The 19,735-nt window shown below is 43.1% G+C and overlaps 1 long non-coding RNA gene across 5 annotated transcripts; it reads left to right on the top strand.

Moving 5' to 3' along the window:
- Positions 1-3,756: 3,756 nt before the first annotated feature.
- Positions 3,757-9,250, top strand: LOC119366347. 5 transcript variants are annotated; one of them, XR_005176021.1, is made up of 9 exons: positions 3,757-6,531; positions 6,659-7,780; positions 7,956-8,041; positions 8,126-8,183; positions 8,289-8,372; positions 8,593-8,612; positions 8,689-8,748; positions 8,835-8,895; positions 8,995-9,196. It is a non-coding gene; the product is annotated as an uncharacterized LOC119366347 (long non-coding RNA). The 5 variants fall into 5 exon arrangements; XR_005176010.1 differs by adding an exon at positions 9,203-9,250 and having other exon boundaries at positions 3,758-6,531; positions 6,659-8,041; positions 8,995-9,108; XR_005176012.1 differs by adding an exon at positions 9,203-9,247 and having other exon boundaries at positions 3,758-6,531; positions 6,659-8,041; positions 8,995-9,075.
- Positions 9,251-19,735: the final 10,485 nt, after the last annotated feature.

Genomic DNA, 19,735 nt, shown 5'->3' with positions numbered 1-19,735 from the left:
GATTCTTTTTTCAGAAGATTAATATACAAATTCCTCACTTCCACAAATTTATTTCATAATTTTTGGAGTAGCAAAAGTATGGTTACTGTTCAGATCATTACATTCTGTTCTGTTTCTGACAGATTTTGTTTTCATTGCATAGTTTGCTTGTTTTCTAGTTTCTATGGCTTATATTTCTCTATATAAATTGTAGAAATGATATGGTACAGTAGGCATTGTGTGATAACAATTATGAACCTTGTCTTTGACAGTACAAAAGTGAATGGTTTACTCTTTATCATACTAACCTATCTCACGAAGTTCCGTTAAGTTTTGTGTGATTGAAGTTTTCAAGCTTTGGGTGAGATATCGATATGAGGAGAATAAGAAGTGGAAAGACCCTAAACTTGGGGATGCCTAAGGCACCCCAAGGTAATATTCAAGGAAGACTCAAGCACCTAAGCTTGGGGATGCCCCAGAAGGCATCCCCTCTTTCCTCTTCAAAACTATCGGTATACCTTACTCGGAGCTATATTTTATTCATCACATGATATGTGTTTTACTTGGAGCGTATTTTCAATTTTATTTGATGTTTGAATAAAATCATTGGATCTGAAATCTTGAATGAAAAAGAATCCTCCCATGGCTAGTTAATTATTTGACTACTCAGTGTTCCCCACTTATATCTTTTTAGACTAGTTTGTCATTTACTCACGTGCTTCACGTATATCCTATGAGTAATGGTGGAATGAATTGAATGTAATAAATATGAATGTATATACATTTCATATGCTTATAACATGAGGAGTAATGACTTCACACATAATAAATATAGGTAGTAAACTTATTAAAAATTAGCAAACGCAGAATTGGTCACTTGAACAATTGATGAAAGAATATTGAAGGAAGAGAGACTTCACATATAAATATACTATCTTGGACATCTTTTGTAATTGTGAGCACTCATTAAAATATGACATGCTAAAAGGTTGATATTGGACAAGGAAAAAAACTTAATGGGTTATGTTTTCCTATATCCAAAACGTTATATTGTCTTGGATTATCCAACATGTTGAGCTTGCCTTTCCCTCTCATGCTAGCCAAAATCTTTGCACCAAGTAGAAATACTACTTGTGCTTCCAAACATCCCTTAAACCAGTTTCGCCATGAGAATCCACCATACCTACCTATGGATTGAGTAAGATCCTTCAAGTAAGTTGTCATCGGTGCATGCAACAAAAATTGCTCTCTAAATATGTATGGTCTATTAGTATGGAGAAAATAAGCTTTATACGATCTTGTGATGTGGAAGAAATAAAAGCGACAGACTGCATAGTAAAGGTCCATATCACAAGTGGAAATATAAAGTGACGTTCTTTTGCATTAAGATTTTGTGCATTCAACCATAAAAGCGCATGACAACCTCTGCTTCCCTCTGCGAAGGGCCTATCTTTTACTTTTATCTTCTACCCTCATACAAGAGTCATGGTGATCATCACCTTTCCTTTTTACACTTTTTCCTTTGGCAAGCACTTTGTGTTGGAGCGATCCGGATATATATATCCACTTGGATGTAGGTTTTCATAAATTATTATTGTTGACATTATCCTTGAGGTAAAAGGTTGGGAGGCGAAACTATAAGCCCCTATCTTTCTCTGTGTCCGATTAAAACTTTGAACCCATAAATATCACGTGAGTGTTAGCAATTGTGAAAGATTAAATGATAGTTAAGTATGTGGAGTTTGCTAAACCAAAGCTCTTACATAGACCCTTCCCGAAAATAAGATGAATTGCAATTGTTTGATGACTAAGAGCATGGTTTGTTAGTTTTCAAGAAAGTTTATGATCTATACTTTAACATGTGAATAGCTTGTTACTTGATCATGAGAAGTTTTATGAGTTGAGCTACTGTTATGATATATAACTAGAGGCAAAACCAGGGGCTTTGCGGGATTGCTGCCACGTACGCAAAGGAGACCCTGGACCGACCCGAAAATATCTCCCGCGTGAAGCGGTTGCCATTGCTCAAGCCGTTCCAGAGCACGAGCGCTGCATTCATGCCGGCCTAGAGCGAATGCGGCCTCTCATTTGTGCTGACACTGAAGCGAAGCGTTGGTTGAGAGCACCGCTTGCGCCGTATCCGATGTTCGTGCTTGTTTAATGTTTTAGAGACATTTACTGGACGAGACATGATGGATATCTACCACTTGAAGCAGGTTACCGTCTGTTCGTCTACCGTCATTATACGGGCACACCGGTCGCGAAACCAACTCCGGCGCCCACATTGACACACCCCACCGCTTGGCCTGGCCGGTGTCTGCCATTTACACCAGGTCACACTTGGCACAAACCACACCACACCATGTCTGCTTCACATCCTCCTCCGTGGACCACCTCCACCATGACCGCGAGCTCTAGTGCATTATTGGAGAGCCTCTCGATAGAGCATAAGCACGAGTTGGCCACCCTTGTGAATGGCTGGCAGGGTTGCCGTGTGAGGCAGATAGAGGTCGGCCTACCGGCCTACTCATTGGAGGTCTCTGACGATGGAGACAGCCTTCGGCGATGAGTCAGCGCCCCTGCCTGCCTTGTTCGATGCCGACTTGACCATGGAGCATGTGCAAGCGCACTTCAAGGATGCCATGGCGGAGCAGCAGCCGGCGCCATAGTCAATGTCAGGGTTCTGGCAAGCACAGGAGGAATAGGGTACAACTTCTCCCTCCTCAAGTAGCATTGGCTGACAGAAGGCCAAATCTATGGCCAGCTCGTGAGTGATGAGGCCGATGCGGCCAAGACCGCGGAGAGCCCCAACTTCGTCACCGAACAAAAGGGTGTTGTACAAGGTCGCACACACTCATGCCATCTGCAACGCGGTCGCGACACAGTCGGACGCGGAGGCGGCGCAAGCGATCACAGACGAGACTGTCGGCAGCTGCGCACCCTTCGCTCCGCCAATAAAGTTTCGAGGGTACCGATTCCATGCCGAGGCATGTCCGTCCATGTCCATCATCGATCTCACGTGAACCGGTGACGGACAGGCTGTAGACTCCGACGAGGAGCGGTAGGGCATGTGAGGCGGCGAGGCCTCGACTCTCGTGAGCCAATCCATGTCCCATGTTCTACTCTTGCTCATCGGCGGCCGCACTTTCACTCCGTGTGGCTCAGCTGGCCGTCCAACATGGGCACATAAGGGAAGAATAAGGACTCACGAGGATGTGCCCCACCTTAGATTTGCACTAAGTTTAGGTCCGGTCGTTTCTATTTCATGAAATATGCCAGAAACGTAAAAAAATCGTCCGATTCAAATAAAAATTGTTTAATTTGCATGTATTTCGTCCAGCTTATTTAAATACGGTTGAAATGTACGCGGGCATGGTTGGACGACCGACTCCATGTCAATGTCAACGTCAGATACATATCCCTTTTCTCGTCAAAAAAAAAAATACATATCCATTTCATGGTCAGCGTTTGAGATGGCCTAATATGGTATGGCATGCCATGACCTGTACTTAAGAAACATTTTCTTTTCGAGAATACCAAAAAACATTTCCAAGACATGGCGTGAATGGGCATGGCAACGGTAAGAAATTCCCCAGTCCGCCCCCAATTCGAGACAGAAGCATCGCACAGCAGCCGACCCCTACCCGCTCCGAATCCTTCCATCCATCACCACCTCCACTTTCCTTTTATTTCCGCCGCCACGCCACGTGCACCTTGGCCAAGGACGAGGCTCCGGCTCTGCCCCGGCTATAAAGCTACGCCCTTTGGCCGGCCCGCTCCTCCTCCTCCTCCTCTCTTCCTCCGTGCCATGCCGCGCCTCTCGCCTCCTCGCCGCGCTCTGCCCGGTCCGCTCCTCCTCCTCCTCTTCGTCCGGGCGATGCCTCTCTCCTCCGACCTCTCTGTTGCACTCCGGCCGGTCCGCTGCTCCTCCACCCTTCGCCCGGGCCGCGCGTCTTCCCTCCTCAAGCCGGGTTTCATCTTGCTCGTCCTCCTCGGTCGATTTGCCCGTCTAGAATCGCGTCCGGATTCGATTTTGCTCGTCCCGGGTCGATTTGCCCGTTTAGAGTCGCGCCCGGATTTGATTTTTCTCGCCGTCGCCGATTTAGATAGCTAGAGAACCCCGCCTGATTTGATCTTGCTCGTTCTTGCCGTCGTCCATTCGGACCGCGCCCAATTTGAGTTTGCTCCTTCTCAGTTCGCGTCAGTTTAGAACCGCTCCCGAGTTGATTTTGCGCGTCCCCGCCATCGTCAGTTTAGAGTCGCTCGCTTCTGATTTGAATTCTTCTTGTCCTCGCCGTCACCCGTTTTCGTTTTGCTCGTCCTCGCCGTCGCCCCGACACGCTCGCGTGTTCTTGGTCCGTCTCGTCGAGGGTCTCCCGTCTGGTTTGCGATTCAGAAATTTCTGCGTGCGCTCCTGTTGTCCGAGAGACGCTTTGGATCCTGCGTGTCTTCGTGTTCGTGTCAGCGCGAGCGTTATAGGAAAGGTCGGGTCTTGGTTTTAAAATTGGGTTATGGGCCGGAGATGGAGAGACAGAGAGCGATTGTCAGTTTGTCGTGGTAGTTCAGATCGGTTCCTAGGCTGTTGCGTTGTCGTTCGGTTGTTGTCTGATCTCAAATGGCTAGCTTGTTCGTGTTAGCCTAGATACTCTGGTTCCTATGTCGATTATGATTGTACCAGCTAGCTTGTTTCACTTTCGCCAGGATAGATGCAGGGGTGATTTTGTTCTGATGGGTGTTACTGCTTCTGTTCTTTTCAATTGGTTGTTTACTTCCTAGAGTATCATGCTTTGCTTATGTTCCCATATATGGTGATGTGTGTTCAGGGGTGCAAACCATTAACCATGTAGGCCGTGGGTGCCATTTCGAGCAGGAGGAGTAGAAATTTTTAAAAGAGTGCAAATCATGTGGCTTGCTGATTGACTAATTGAACACCTGCTGCTGCTACTGTTTGACAAGGTTTCCTACTTTTCTTCCTTGTGTTGCATATAGGAGTACTAGATGAGGTGCCTTAGACTTTGTTCTAGATTGCATAGCATAACTCTAGAATTTTGTCATCGCACACCTGGGCATATAATTCTGCTGTGAGCATAACTCCAGAGTTTATTTATCTGTGAAAGCACGTTTATCACACGTTTCTTATCAATGCTGCTCACTTTGTCATGTCCCTTCTATTTGTCCTGTTAAATTTTAATATATGGCATCAACTTGGAACAACTTTTGTACTCGCTGGTTGGAATGCCGACTTCTGTATTTGTTGCTATGTAAGCCATGCACTTGCGAAGCCTGGGCCTGATTAGGATTTGGATTGCATATAGATTTTATGCTATGTTTGTTTATAACCTGGTTGTTGCCTAATATAGTGTAAATCTGCTAGTTTTTTAATTTCATTTATGTTCAACACAAGTAGTTTTTGTTCATAAGTGGTATTTCTTTTGTGTGTGTATGAACATTCACGCTATCAATTTTTCTTATCATAATCATTTACCGTGGTGTTTGACAATACATTTCTACTGTTCTTTGTTCCCTTTTGAGTTTCACTGACTCAATTATGCATGAGATATGATATCAATTACTGCTGTCCAATCACTGAAATAATGCTTTTCTTGCTTTGCCTAGACTTTGTGACAAGAATAAGCATGCGTCTCTGTGCCTACAAACTTGTGGGTAATGATGATGATCTAACTAGCTTCCTGTTTTCAGGAATGAAGATCTGAATTACCCTCACCCCTCTACAGAAATCAGTTTACTCATTCAGTTTCTGGAACTTCTTTATAGCTTTCCGATTTTACTTCGGTCTTGCATGTATTAGCTTTCTGTTTGTACCCTTATCTATGTATGTCTCTTTGTGTGTTTCTTGTGTGCAAGCGATCCATTGTGTGTGTCTGACTGTGTGTCTGATGTGCGCCTATCTATGTGTGTTTCTTTGTCTGTTTCATGTGTGCAAGTGCTCCATTATCTGCGTGTGACTATGTTTGACTGCTTGGATGGGGTGATTCTGATTGTGTTACTTCTTATATGGTATGTCCAATACGTTTCTTATTCATGCTTTGCTTGTGTTCCAATGTCGTCTCCCCATATATGGGGATGTGATCAGGGATGTAAACCATTTAGGTCGTTTCGAGCAGGCAGGGATCCAGAGATGTGCGCTGGTCAGGCTTCTCTCCTGCTGATAGATGATGATAGGCTAAGCAGAAAAGTTTGACTCTTGTAACACTCACTTGCTTGGCTTTCACTCCTTTGTGTGGCTGATTTGGCATCCAATGCATCTCATGCCTATCTTATATATCTCGCTCACTCATCACAGCATCCTTTCCCTGTTTTTGTTCCTTTTTCTTCTTATCATAATAATCATGTATACCGTGGTGTTTGACAATACATTTTTTGTGATATCTGTGTTTAGTTATCTCTTATGTGGATATCATATTCTTTTTTTGTATTACTGCTGCCCATTCACTGGAATAATGCTTTTCTAAGTATTTCAGGTAGGATATAGACAAATGTCACATTTGCTCTTCCTTGTGTTGCTAAGGACACGGATGGGTTACAACGCAGGTATATTTATGTTTTCTACATTTTGTGATGCTAATGTCTGTAGTCCCAAAACGCTTATTTAGCCATGTATTCCTTGCTCACTTCACAAGATTATGTATTCATGCTGATAGTATGTTGCTCTTTCTAGGACCGATAATTCTGATAGTATGCCGATAGTATGCCAAGGACTACTCAGGGTTCCTATCGCTTTCTGTTTTACCAACTAAGGTAATCGAATTTTGATCTTCAGCTTGCAAATTTATATCACCTTATGGGAGGGAAAGGTTTGCATGTACATGAGCTCCAATTACCTACATATATACTTGAATTGCTTTGGATTTGTTGGACTTCTATTCTATGATTCACTTGATCTGTTAATTTGAGTATTTTCCTAGTGAGTTCTTTAGGTTCATCTTGTGACACGAAATACAATTTTGGTACGTGCAGACTCTGAAATTTGGTGATAAAGAAAAGGTACCTCCTAATTTGTTCTTTGGCTCTCTTACACTTGTCTTTGTTTATATAACAGTAGTGGCCTCCTGGCTTGTAGTTGGGTAGTGCAGAGAGAGGTTTGGAATTGAAGAACTAAAATAATGCAGAGTTGAAGGTTTTGAACAGGAAGCTTGAACAAAGAGTTTACTTTTTCTCATGTCTTTGATTAGTTTCATCCTATCTATGTATGTTTCTTGTGTGCAAGCACTCCATTGTGTCTCTGTGACTGTGTGTGACTGACTGTTTGTGTGTGTGACTGATTGTGTGTGTTTCTTTGTCTGTTTCTTGTGTGCAAGCGCTCCATTGTGTGTGTGCGTGTGTGTTGACTGTGTATGTGTGAAATTTTATTACATTGACTATGTATTGATTGTGACTGTGTGTATGTGTGTGTGTTGACTGTGACTGTGTGTCATTTTATGACTGACTGTGTATTGATTGTGACTGTGTGTGTGTGTTGACTGTGACTGTGTGTCATTGTGCAAGCGCTCCATAACTACATATGCATGGAAATTTCTATAAGGTCATGGGCATGTAATTTTATGACCTACATACCTTTGTAGTTGATAGTATCATTGCCCTTTGGACACTCTTCAATGCATTGTTGTATATTTTCCTGCCACAAGTATGATGTTTGTGCTTAGAATGATGTATATGTAGAATCCAGGGTGGATGGAGGTTTTCATGATGGCTAATTTGATTTGTTATGGTTCTGATGGTGTGCTTCTTGTGTTCGAACTGAACCTGTGGATCACTCATCAACCTGGTCTGTGTTTGTATGGTAATCCTTCTCGAATTTAACTCCTTCCAATTGTGCACACAATATTTATCTTACGTCTGGTAATACCTTATGAATGTTTTAGCTAGTAATATAGTAATGCCATACTTCTTTAGACGTTGTTCTGCATATGCAAGTGTGATGAGCTCACATATTGTGTCAGTATCTACCTACACAGATGAATTATTTTCGGATAGGACAGAGGTGCAATGTTTACGAAGGTTCTTTAACACTGAACTCATCAAAGGTCCTTGGACTCAAGAGGTTTGTCATTGCACTCCTGACTTTGCTCGAGAAAAAAAAAGATTTTGCACATTTTATAGTTATATTTATGATATTTTTCTACAGGAAGTTGACAAAATTATTGACCTTGTAAACAAGTATGGACTAACAAAATGCTTGCAAGGTATTTGTTTTGATTGTTTTATTTTTATATGGTTTGCTGAAATGCATTTAACCCCTATGTGCAAGGTAAACACACTGGTAACAATTCTCTGTTGACGCATTGCAGGTCAGCTACCAGAACTTCCCCGCTGATCCTGGGATGTTTCCGAACATGCTCCCGAACATGTTCAATTTATCCGCCCTAGGACAGGTGACTACTGTGCTACTTTTATGATTCTGTGTAGCTAGTACTCAAATCATGGATAGTCCATTCTGTCATCATAACGTGACTAGATTCACTCTGATTTGCAGTTTATTTGGTGATGGCAGAATGAACCCACCTGTGATCTATTCTGCTTCTTTCTTATTCAATGTTTTGTTATTACTTTCTAATTCTCTCTTCCCTTTGCATTGATCCACTTGCTATGCAGCCACTGCCATGACACAGCAGGTATGCTTGATTTTTTGTTTTGTGCTTGAGATTTTTCTTGTTCTGTGATGCATATGCCTGACCACTCTTTTCTTAGGTTACTTGGCATGCTCGGCGTGTTTACTTCGGTGGACTTCCTCTGACCGCTAATGAACAGGTAATTGCCTTGAGTAACGTATTATTTCTTGGCGCCTCTTTCTCTATTCGCAGCCCGTGCTAACTATTTTGTTCTTCTTTCTTCAGACGGTTGCTCTATTCTTCAATCAAGTTATGGCTGCTATCGGGGGAAAAACATTTGGTCTAGGTGAAGCAGTTGTTAATATGAAGCTGGTTTTTGAATTCATTCAAAACATCTTAGTTGTTAATATGAAGTTGATTTTTGAATTCATTCAAAACATCTTAGGTGGCATAATCATCTGAATCCAAACGTATGGAACGATGCTTGGACTACTGAGGAGGAACATGCACTGATTAATTCCATCAGGTATATGGGAATAGCAAAAGTTATTCCTGGAAGGTACTTGAAAGTGCAACTATCCCTGGGTGGTTTTGGTAATTCCTAACAACATATAGCTCATTGAGCTAACATTATTCCAAGATTAATATTTCAGGAAAATCTCAATGAATGGCATGGCATGGATGAGGAAAGTGGATCCCTCAAAATTCTAAGGAAAAAAAGTTTGGCTCAAGCTTCAAGATCAAGACTCTACATTTTATATTTTAGTGATCCAAGATATGCTTGCTCAAAGTGCTTAGTGATATGCTCCAAAACCCTCAACTACCTTCCCACATCCACATATGACCTAAACCAAAAGTCAAACTCGGCCCCACCGATTCTTTCTATCCGGCGCCACCGAGTTTTAAATGCCATAGCCACTGCCACAAACTCTAGGCAAATCGGTCTCACCGAGATGGGATTGTAATATCTCTGTTTCCCTTCGTAATGTTTCGATCTTACCGAGATGAGCGATCGGTCTCACTGAGATTGGAATGTAAACTCTTTGTTTCCCTTTTGTAACATTTCGGTCTCACCGAGATGAGCGAATCGGTCCCACCGAGTTTACCTGACCAACTCTCTGGTTAGCTTATTACCAAAATCGGTCTCATCGAGTTTGTGTAATCGATCACACCGAGATTATGTTATGCCCTAACCCTAACCATATCGGTCCTACCGAGTTGCATCTCAGTCCCACCGAAAATCATAACGGTCACTAGGTTTGCTGAATCAGTCCCACCGAGTTTAACCATTCGGTCCCATCGAGTTTGGCAAATTGTGTGTAACGGTTAGATTCTGTAACATCCCAAATTTTCAATTTGGAATGTTATACATTAGATCATCTATGCATATCATATTTTGTTTTGCATTTTGGTTGATCCTAGAAATTCTATGCAACTCAATGACCCACGGAGAGAGTTGGGGATTTCGTTATTTCATATTTGAGTTTTCTCAATTTTTGAGAATAGGATCATTTCATTTTATTTATTTTATCATCAATTATTTTTATTACAAAAATATGAGAGAGGGAATAAAATGACTTTCCCCAAATAAAGAAATATTGAGGATCAAATAATAAAATCAAATAAGATTTTATTTCGGAGTTTTTCGATGTTTTATTTGAATTTAGGAAAAATGTGCGTTTTTAAAAATTGCATTTAGGTCCCAAATAAATGTTCACCTTGTGCGGCTTGATTTTAGAAGCCCGTGAAAATTTATTTCAGAATTTTTGGAGTCCGTTTAGTATTTCTTTTTATTTTTCTTCTGCGCATAATATAAAAAAACGCGCACCGACCTACGGGCCGTATCCGACCTGGACACCGGCCCGGGCAGGCTTTATAAGCCGGGGCAGCCCACCCGGGCCAAACCCTAGCCGCCCCAGCCCCAGGCCGCCGCCGACGATGATGCCGCCGCCCCGCCGCCCGCCGCCACGCCGCCGGACGCCGCCACCGCCGTCCCGCCGTCGAGGTCCGCCGCCGCCTTAAAATCCGCGCCTTTTTTTAGATTCGGTTTTTTTAATAGATCGGTTTTTCCGGTTTATTTAAATAGTGAGCGTTCGTCCGTTCGTTCGTTCTAGCGAACGTTCGTCGTTTTTCTTTTTTTCGGATTAAATCCGCGATTTTTCTGACCGCGATTCCTGATCCGATTTTCGTTTTAGTATAACTTTTCGCTCGTTTATCGGAATCAGGCGATTCAAGCGCCTAGAGTTTCGTCTCGAAACCCTCTATCCGTTTAACCAACTTAAACAAGATTTTGCTACTGTAAAATTTGCCCTAGATCCAGATTAGTAGAATGAAGTTGTTTTCTTTCGCCGTTTGACTTTCGTTGCTTCGTTCGATTTGATTCTTTTTGCCAACCAGAGTTCTTAAGTTGAACCTTCTGGTTAGATCTCTTCTTTGAGTTTTACCTGTGCATTAGTTGAGTACTTATTGTATGCTTGTTTGTTTGTCTGCGATAGAATACCCGGAGTGCGCCGCCTGTTACTTTGAATCTCTAGGTTTCGCGGATCATCAGCAAGGCAAGTAACACTTTGATCATACCTTTCCTACTACCCAGTTTTATTGCATTAGATCAATCCTCACACATTGCATGGTTAGGATCTAATTAAATTGTGAGATGGGAAGTAGATGAGGTAGTACCTATTACCTGTTTATTATCAAACCTTTGGGAGTTATTTCTACGTTTGCTTATTATGCCATGCTATGCTAGTAGACGTGGATTGGGTGAGTGATATCCATGATAGATGTGAGTTTTGATTAATTAATGGTTTATCTAAGGTGGAAACTTAAACACACATCTGGGTGGATTGAGGCACCTGGGTATTCCAGGACTTGCCTGTTTTCTTTTGGACCGCCACCCATGCTCAAAGGGATCATGAGACTATTCATACTAGAAACTTCCGTGTGCAGCCACAAGCTATTATGGGCTCTAGCATAGTTGACTAAGTTGTGCGAACTCTTACAGTGGTAGACTAGCAGATGTAGGGGATGTAGGTGGTACGGTCTACCCGATCGTAAGGTGCTAGCGCTTCTGAAAGACTATGTGTCGGTCATCCGTCTTCTCAAACAGCATGTAGTGCGAGAAACCAAACGGAGGCGATTGAGTCTTGTGGGGAAAAGTGCGCAAACCTCTGCAGAGTGTAATAAACTAATCATGGTTAGCCATGTCCCCGGTTATGGACAATCTTGAGTATCTAGTACCTGGATTATCATGTGAATCTCAACATGTTACTCTAAATTAATTTCGTTGGGTTATGTTTAATGATGATGCTTAATTGGGATTGAGAATGCTGTCAACCATTCTCAGTGTTTAACAACTACCATGATAGTTAAATAAATTTATTCCTTTGAAGTAGGGAAAAATTGGCTTTATGCAAAACTGTAACCATAGAGCTTTCCACCAGCCAAATATGCATATAGTATAGCTATTTCATTCCATTACTCTCTATGTGTTACCTTGCCAGCATATTCCATGTACTGACCCGTTTCGGGCTGCAACGTTAATGTTGCAGACTTTTCAGACGACGATTAAGGAGTTTTTAGGTCGTGGTTCTATACTCAGTGATGTCGTTGGAGTTGATGGACTCACTTATCTTCCAAGCCTTCCGCGGTTATCGTTATTAGATGGCCTTAAGCCATATTTATTGTAATAAGTTCTCTTTTGAGACACTCGGTGTAATAAGTGTGTGATTGCTACTCTGCTATAAATCCTCCGAGTACTGTGTGGTGTCAGCATTACTGATCCAGGGATGACACCGGAGCACAGAGATCAGACTGCTTGAGGTCTGGTCGCTACAGAGATGGTATCAAAGCACACGCTGACTGTAGGACACGACCACTAAGCTAAAAGACCTAGATCACTATTCACCCTCTTCTCTTCTAATTTCTCATCTTTTCTACTCTTTTAGGATGGCAGATGCAAGGAACAAGTTCACGCAACAGGATGAAGATACACCCTTTGGACGTCACTTGAAGGAAGTCACTAGATACCTGAACATAGGAGTACCAAGCTTCACCGGAACCTACAACGCCACTTGACCTGAAGAAGAGCGCTGGATGATTCAAGTTCAAGTTCCAGGAAGGACGTTCATGCCAGTCACTGAGCCCATAGAGTTTTCTATTTATGCACCCACTTGGAGTCTAGGAAAGAGCATGGCAGCCCACATCGCCATGGGACGCATTGGAGAAGTCTACCGCAATGATCTCAAGGATACTATCTACCAGATTTGTGGGCGCCGAGATGAACACTGGGAGATGATCAGCACCAGGAAGGATAGATCAATTGCAGTTTTTATCCAGGAGCTAAACCAGCACATTCGACGATAGGAGAATCAGATGTGTGCGGACATGATAGATCTAAAGAAGGCTAAAACTAGAATCAAGGAACTGGAGGAAGAACTCAAGGCTACACGTGAAGATTATGAAGAGGAAATTGAAGTATTGGTGGAGAAGAATGACGACCTGATCAAGAAGATTGGAATATTTATGGGAGGCCCTACGCCAGTAGAGGAAGACGAAGAACCCAAGGAGATTAGCCCGGAAGACTACATCATCATGGACGACACCGACTCGGATCCAGATAGTAGCGATGATGACTATGTTGATGTAGCTGGAGCAGATATCATGGAGTCTGCAACCGAAAAATATTTCTAGTAGACCACCTCATCAGTAGTAGTAGTAGTCCACCATGTAAATAAAGTAGTCCGAACACTTTTGCGATAGATAGATCGATTGTATGCCCTTGTTTGATTGAATGAAGTGAATTATTTGCTTTTGCCTCATGTGCATATGGGTAGTGTTTTCTCTTTAGACCCCCTCTATTCTTACATCTCATCTTTTCTAAACCCTCAGATGCCTCCGGGACGTGACCCCGGATTTGCCTTTCCACCGGAGCTCACCCAGTTGATCCAGCAGCAGAACACATTGATGCAGTTGCTAGTCCAGAATCAGAATCAGGGGAACAACAACAACAACCCACCACCTGTTGACCACTTAGCCCGTTTTCTTAGGCTGAATCCGCCGGTGTTTTCCAGTAGCACCGAGCCGATAGTAGCAGATGATTGGCTTCGCAAGACAGATAGGGAGTTGACCACAGCAGGATGCACAAATGCAGAGAAGGTGAAGTTTGCCACACATCAGTTAGAAGGACCCGCAGCATCATGGTGGGAGAATTTCACAGCCACTTTCCCAGTCGACACTGTCACATGGGACCACTTTCAGCATGCTTTTCGTACTGCACATGTTTTAGCAGGAGCTATGGCCATGAAGAAGCGTGAGTTTCGCAACTTGCGCCAAGGAGGACGGACAGTTGGCCAGTATGTGGAGGACTTTAGTAAGTTAGCACGTTATGCCCCAGATGACGTCGCTACGGATGCAGCTAAGCAGGAGAAGTTTCTGGAATGACTGAATGATGAGTTGAGCATGCAGTTGATGGTAGCAACCTTCAACAACTACCCAGAGTTGGTAGATCGTGCTCTTATGATTGAAGGGAAGCAGCAGCAAATTGAGAATCGCAAGAGGAAGTATGGACAAGGGAAGTACAATTCAGGAGCTCAGCAGAAGCCATGTTTTACCCCTAGACCGGGAGGACATTTTCAGCATACCCATGGAGGAGGTAGCTCGTGTTGGGGAACGTAGTAATTTCAAAAAATTTCCTACGCACACGCAAGATCATGGTGATGCATAGCAACGAGGGGAGAGTATGATCTACGTACCCTTGTAGATCGCAACGGAAGCGTTGACACAACGTAGAGGAAGTAGTCGTACGTCTTCTTCCCGATCCGACCGATCCAAGCACCGTTACTCCGGCACCTCCGAGTTCTTAGCACACGTACAACTCGATGACGATCCCCGGGCTCCGATCTAGCAAAGCGTCGGGGAAGAGTTCCGTCAGCACGACAGTGTGATGACGATCTTGATGTTCTACCGACGCAGGGCTTCGCCTAAGCACTACAACGATATGATCGAGGTGGAATATGGTGGCAGGGGGCACCGCACACGGCTAAGGAACGATCTCAATGATCAACTTGTGTGTTCTAGGGTGCCCCCTGCCTCCGTATATAAAGGATCCAAGGGGGGTGGTGCGCCGGCCTAGAGGAGGGCGCAGGAGGAGTCCTACTCCTACCGGGAGTAGGACTCCCCTCCCCGTTCCTTGTCCAACTAGGAGAGGTGGAGGGAGAATAGGAAAGGGGGGGCGCCGCCCCTCCCTCCTTGTCCAATTCGGACTAGGGAGAGAGGGGGCGCGCGGCCTGCCCTGGCAGCCCCTTCCTCTTCTCCACATTAGACCCATAAGGCCCATTAACCCCCGAGGGGTTCCGGTAACCCCTCCGGTACTCCGGTTTTATCCGAAACTTCTCCGGAACCCTTCCGGTGTCCGAATATAGTCATCCAATATATCAATCTTTATGTCTCGACCATTCCGAGACTCCTCGTCATGTCCGTGATCACATCTGGGACTCCGAACTAACTTCAGTACATCAAAATGCATAAACTCATAATAACTGTCATCGTAACTTTAAGCGTGCGGACCCTACGGTTCGAGAACAATGTAGACATGACCGAGACACGTCTCCGGTCAATAACCAATAGCGGGACCTGGATGCCCATATTGGCTCCTACATATTCTACGAAGATCTTTATCGGTCAGACCGCATAACAACATACGTTGTTCCTTTTGTCATTGGTATGTTACTTGCCCGAGATTCGATCGTCGGTATCCAATACCTAGTTCAATCTCGTTACCGGCAAGTCTCTTTACTCGTTCTGTAATACATCATCTCACAACTAACATATTAGTTGTAATGCTTGCAAGGCTTATGTGATGTGCATTACCGAGAGGGCCCAGAGATACCTCTCCGACAATCGGAGTGACAAATCCTAATCTCGAAATACGCCAACCCAACATCTACCTTTGGAGACACCTGTAGTACTCCTTTATAATCACCCAGTTACGTTGTGACGTTTGGTAGCACCCAAAGTGTTCCTCCGGCAAACGGGAGTTGCATAATCTCATAGTCATAGGAACATGTATAAGTCATGAAGAAAGCAATAGCAACATACTAAACGATCGGGTGCTAAGCTAATGGAATGGGTCATGTCAATCAGATCATTCAACTAATGATATGACCTCGTTAATCAAATAAAAACTCTTTGTTCATGGTTAGGAAACATAACCATCTTTGATTAACGAGCTAGTCTAGTAGAGGCATACTAGTGACACTCTGTTTGTCTATGTATTCACACATGTATTATGTTTCCGGTTAATACAATTCTAGCATGAATAATAAACATTTATCATGATATAAGGAAATAAATAATAACTTTATTATTGCCTCTAGGGCATATTTCCTTCAGTCTCCCACTTGCACTAGAGTCAATAATCTAGATTAAATTGTAATGATTCTAACACCCATGGAGTCTTGGTGCTGATCATGTTTTGCTCGTGGAAGAGGCTTAGTCAACGGGTCTGCAACATTCAGATCCGTATGTATCTTGCAAATCTCTATGTCTCCCACCTGGACTAGATCCCGGATGGAATTGAAGCGTCTCTTGATGTGCTTGGTCCTTTTGTGAAATCTGGATTCCTTTGCCAAGGCAATTGCACCAGTATTGTCACAAAAGATTTTCATTGGACCCGATGCACTAGGTATGACACCTAGATCGGATATGAACTCCTTCATCCAGACTCCTTCGTTCGCTGCTTCCGAAGCAGCTATGTACTCCGCTTCACATGTAGATCCTGCTACGACGCTTTGTTTAGAACTGCACCAACTGACAGCTCCACCGTTCAATGTAAACACGTATCCGGTTTGCGATTTAGAATCGTCCGGATCAGTGTCAAAGCTTGCATCAACGTAACCTTTTACGGTGAGCTCTTTGTCACCTCCATATACGAGAAACATATCCTTAGTCCTTTTCAGGTATTTCAGGATGTTCTTGACCGCTGTCTAGTGATCCACTCCTGGATTACTTTGGTACCTCCCTGCTAAACTTATAGCAAGGCACACATTAGGTCTGGTACACAACATTGCATACATGATAGAGCCTATGGCTGAAGCATAGGGAACATCTTTCATTTTCTCTCTATCTTCTGCAGAGGTCGGGCATTGAGTCTGACTCAACTTCACACCTTGTAACACAGGCAAGAACCCTTTCTTTGCTTGATCCATTTTGAACTTCTTCAAAATCTTGTCAAGGTATGTGCTTTGTGAAAGTCCAATTAAGCGTCTTGATCTATCTCTATAGATCTTTATGCCTAATATGTAAGCAGCTTCACCGAGGTCTTTCATTGAAAAACTCTTATTCAAGTATCCCTTTATGCTATCCAGAAATTCTATATCATTTCCAATCAATAATATGTCATCCACATATAATATCAGAAATGCTACAGAGCTCCCACTCACTTTCTTGTAAATACAGGCTTCTCCGAAAGTCTGTATAAACCCAAATGCTTTGATCACACTATCAAAGCGTTTATTCCAACTCCGAGAGGCTTGCACCAGTCCATAAATGGATCGCTGGAGCTTGCACACTTTGTTAGCTCCCTTTGGATCAACAAAACCTTCTGGTTGCATCATATACAACTCTTCTTCCAGAAATCCATTTAGGAATGCAGTTTTGACATCCATCTGCCAAATTTCATAATTATAAAATACGGCAATTGCTAACATGATTCGGACAGACTTAAGCATCACTACGAGTGAGAAGGTCTCATCGTAGTCAACCCCTTGAACTTGTCGAAAACCTTTTGCGACAAGTCGAGCTTTATAGACAGTAACATTACCGTCAGCGTCAGTCTTTTTCTTGAAGATCCATTTATTCTCAATTGCTTGCCGATCATCGGGCAAGTCAACCAAAGTCCATACTTTGTTCTCATACATGGATCCCATCTCAGATTTCATGGCTTCAAGCCACTTTGCGGAATCTGGGCTCACCATCGCTTCTTCATAGTTCATAGGTTCATCATGATCTAGTAGCATGACTTCCAGAACTGGATTACCGTACCACTCTGGTGCGGATCTTACTCTGGTTGATCTACGAGGTTCAGTAGTACCTTGTTCTGAAGTTTCATGATCATTATCATTAACTTCCTCACTTATTGGTGTAGGTGTCGCAGAAACAGTTTTTTGTGATGTACTACTTTCCAACAAGGGAGCAGGTACAGTTACCTCGTCAAGTTCTACTTTCCTCCCACTCACTTCTTTTGAGAGAAACTCCTTCTCAAGAAAGTTTCCGAATTTAGCAACAAAAGTCTTGCCTTCGGATCTGTGATAGAAGGTGTATCCAATAGTTTCCTTTGGATATCCTACGAAGACACATTTCTCCGATTTGGGTTCGAGCTTATCAGGTTGAAGCTTTTTCACATAAGCATCGCAGCCCCAAACTTTCAGAAACGACAACTTTGGTTTCTTGCCAAACCATAGTTCATAAGGCGTCGTCTCAACGGATTTTGATGGTGCCCTGTTTAACGTGAATGCGGCCGTCTCTAGAGCGTATCCCCAAAATGATAGCGGTAAATCAGTAAGAGACATCATAGATCGCACCATATCTAGTAAAGTACGATTACAACGTTCGGACACACCATTACGCTGTGGTGTTCCGGGTGGCGTGAGTTGCGAAACTATTCCACAATTTTTCAAATGTACACCAAACTCGTAACTCAAATATTCTCCTCCACGATCAGATCGTAGAAACTTTATTTTCTTGTTACGATGATTTTCCACCTCACTCTGAAATTCTTTGAACTTTTCAAATGTTTCAGACTTATGTTTCATTAAGTAGATATAACCATATCTGCTTAAATCATCTGTGAAGGTGAGAAAATAACGATATCCGCCACGAGCCTCAATATTCATCGGACCACATACATCTGTATGTATGATTTCCAACAAATCTGTTGCTCTCTCCATAGTACCGGAGAATGGTGTTTTAGTCATCTTGCCCATGAGGCACGGTTCACAAGTACCAAGCGATTCATAATCAAGTGGTTCCAAAAGTCCATCAGTATGGAGTTTCTTCATGCGCTTTACACCGATATGACCTAAACGGCAGTGCCACAAATAAGTTGCACCATCATTATCAACTCTACATCTTTTGGCTTCAACATTATGAATATGTGTATCACTACTCTCGAGATTCAATAAGAATAGACCACTCTTCAAGGGTGCGTGATCATAGAAGATATTACTCATATAAATAGAACAACCATTATTCTCTGATTTAAATGAATAACCGTCTCGCATCAAACAAGATCCAGATATAATGTTCATGCTTAACGCTGGCACCAAATAACAATTATTTAGGTCTAATACTAATCCCGAAGGTAGATGTAGAGGTAGCGTGCCGACCGCGATCACATCGACTTTGGAACCGTTTCCCACGCGCATCGTCACCTCGTCCTTAGCCGATCTTCGCTTAATCCGTAGCCCCTGTTTCGAGTTGCAAATATTAGCAACATAACCAGTATCAAATACCCAGGTGCTACTGCGAGCATTAGTAAGGTACACATCAATAACATGTATATCATATATACCTTTGTTCACCTTGCCATCCTTCTTATCCGCCAAATACTTGGGGCAGTTCCGCTTCCAGTGACCAGTCTGCTTGTAGTAGAAGCACTCAGTTTCAGGCTTAGGTCCAGACTTGGGTTTCTTCTCTTGAGCAGCAACTTGCTTGCCGTTCTTCTTGAAGTTCCCCTTCTTCTTCCCTTTGCCCTTTTTCTTGAAACTACTGGTCTTATTGACCATCAACACTTGACGCTCCTTCTTGATTTCTACCTCCGCAGCTTTCAGCATTGCGAAGAGCTCGGGAATAGTCTTGTTCATCCCTTGCATATTATAGTTCATCACGAAGCTCTTGTAGCTTGGTGGCAGTGATTGGAGAATTCTGTCAATGACGCAATCATCTGGAAGATTAACTCCCAATTGAATCAAGTGATTATTATACCCAGACATTTTGAGTATATGTTCACTGACAGAACTGTTCTCCTCCATCTTGCAGCTATAGAACTTATTGGAGACTTCATATCTCTCAATCCGGGCATTTGCTTGAAATATTAACTTCAACTCCTGGAACATCTCATATGCTCCATGACGTTCAAAACGTTGTTGAAGTCCCGATTCTAAGCCGTAAAGCATGGCACACTGAACTAT

Source organism: Triticum dicoccoides, chromosome 1A (genome assembly GCF_002162155.2).
Source record: "Triticum dicoccoides isolate Atlit2015 ecotype Zavitan chromosome 1A, WEW_v2.0, whole genome shotgun sequence".
Classification (NCBI taxonomy): Eukaryota; Viridiplantae; Streptophyta; class Magnoliopsida; order Poales; family Poaceae; genus Triticum; species Triticum dicoccoides.
The sequence above is the reverse complement of the archived record's forward strand: the minus strand, read 5'-3'. Positions and strand labels throughout refer to the sequence as shown.